This window comes from Penaeus japonicus, unplaced genomic scaffold (assembly GCF_977035675.1).
Source record: "Penaeus japonicus unplaced genomic scaffold, GWHDUDI00000001_assembly GWHDUDI00000041, whole genome shotgun sequence".
In the NCBI taxonomy this organism is placed as follows: Eukaryota; Metazoa; Arthropoda; class Malacostraca; order Decapoda; family Penaeidae; genus Penaeus; species Penaeus japonicus.
In genome coordinates, this window is record NW_028234443.1 from 17,187,056 (window position 1) to 17,189,555 (window position 2,500).

Here is a 2,500-nt window from a genome sequence, read left to right on the forward strand (position 1 = left end):
GAATATAGGAAAGGAAAAAAATAGAGAAAGAGGACACATAAATAAGGTACAATACAACAACAAAATATGTAAAGTAGCCATTTGGAAGCTTATTTCAAATGTGGAAGTTATGTCCTGAAATTAGGCTCTTGTCAGCAGATTTACTTCAAAAATTAATTTTCGTTTTATTTACTTGGTTTTAAAGATGGCTTGAGTTATGCGGTATATGTTTACCTACTTTCAAGAGAATAAGCTTTGTTGTGTAGAATTTACTTTGCGTTCCAGGAATCGAATAATGTAAGAGTCTTATGCACTCGGAATTCTTACCTTCAATACATGTAACAATTACTAACAAACAAACAAACAAAGATAACAAAAATATCAAAACATATAAAAAAAATCCAAACAACCCCAAAAGTAATGAAACAATACTCTCCTCAAGCATAGACATAAGCTGCAAATGTTAAGGGAAAAAGGGCCTTTTTAAAGCTACCCTCCGCGAAGGTGCCGTACACACACACACACACACACACACCGCGTCACGCCTCATCGGGGTTATGTAGTGAGGCCGGAAGGTGCCAAGGCGAAGGGGAGACGTCCGGGTAATGGTTTATGTATGCGCGGTATTTATGTGTGTGTGTGCATGTGTGTGTATGTGTGTGTGTGTGCTAGCTTGTGTGTTCGTTTGTTTATATATGTGTGTCTGTGTTTGTGTGTGGGAGTTTGTTTGTGCGTGTGCGTGTGTGTTTGTGTGTAATGAGTGAATAAAAAGCGACAGACAAATAGTTAGACAGACATATACAAACAAAGACAGTAAGAGGCTCAGCCATAAGGCCCCCGCCCCCTTAAAAAAACAACAACAAAAAAAAAACATATTTACTAATCTAATATCCCAGTTTATCTTAACGCGTCGCCTTTTTATTTTCTTTACGACAGCTCCGAGATCCACACAACCGCGCTTGTATAACCTGCAAGTATGACGTCGCTCCCATGTTTACGATGCCATTTCGCCCGTCCGCGACAGATTTCCCCGCAGCTAGAGTCCTATTAAGGTGCGCATGCGTAGGAACCCCGTCGCTGGACTACTTTCCGCGCCTCGGAAAGGGTTAATAGGTGATTAGGATCTATTAAAAGAACCGCAGAAAATACTTTCGCTTCGGCGCGCCCTTGTCAAGAAGTTCTCGATTGCTTTTCAGTCTCGAGTTCGTGTCTATCCTTAGGTCGGGCTGCTTATTGTTTCTTGGTTTGCCGTTCTCTCTTGCTATAGTCGATTTCTTTCTCTCTTTCTCTCTCTCTCTCTAACTATCTCTCTCTCTCTCTCTCTCTCTCTCTCTCTCTCTCTCTCTCTCTCTCTCTCTCTCTCTCTCTCTCTCTCTCTCTCTCTCTCTCTCGCTCGCTCGCTCTTTCTCTCGTACTCATTCCCTCTAGCTCTCTCACTCTCATTCTCTCCCTCTCTTTCTCTCTCCCTCTCTTTCTTTCTCTCTCTATCTCTCTCTCTATCTCTTTCTCACTCTCTCTCTCTCTCTCTCTCTCTCTCGCTCGCTCGCTCGCTCGCTCTTTCTCTCGTACTCATTCCCTCTAGCTCTTTCACTCTCATTCTCTCCCTCTCTTTCTCTCTCCCTCTCTTTCTTTCTCTCTCTCTCTCTCTCTCTCTCTCTCTCTCTCTCTCTCTCTCTCTCTCTCTCTCTCTCTCTCTCTCTCTCTCTCTCTCTCTCTCTCTCTCTCTCCCTCTCTTTCTTTCTCTCTCTCTCTCTCTTGCTCTCGCTCTTTCTCTCGTACTCATTCCCTCTAGCTCTCTCACTTTCATTCTCTCCCTCTCTTTCTCTCTCCCTCTCTTTCTTACTCTCTCTCTCTCTCTCTCTCTCTCTCTCTCTCTCTCTCTCTCTCTCTCTCTCTCTCTCTCTCTCTCTCTCTCTCTCTCTCTCTCTCTCTCTCTCTCTCTAGCTCTCTCTCTCATTCTCATTCTCTCTAGCTCTCTCTCTCACTCTCATTCTCTCTTTCCCTCTCTCTCTATCTCTCTTTTTCTCTCTTTTTCTCTCTTTTTCTCTCTTCTTCTAATCTCTCTCTTTCTATATCGCTCTCTCTCTCTTTCTCTCTCCCTCTCTTTCTCTTTCTCACTTTTGCTCTCTCTCTCTTACTCTCTGTCTCGCTCTTTCGCTCTAATTCTCTCTCTCTCTCTCTCTCTCTCTCTCTCTCTCTCTCTCTCTCTCTCTTTATTTGTTTGCCTATTTGTCTATTTCTCTCTATTTCTCTCTATATCTGTTTATTCATCTGTTTATCTTAATATATTATCTTCCGTTTCTCTCTCTCTCTCTCTCTCTCTCTCTCTCTCTCTCTCTCTCTCTCTCTCTCTCTCTCTCTCTCTCTCTCTCTCTCTCTCTCTCTCTCTCTCTCTCTCTCTCTCTCTCTCTCTCTCTCTCTCTCTCTCTCTCTCTATATATATATATATATATATATATATATATATATATATATATATATATATATATATATATATCACTCTCTCTCTCTCTCTCTTTTT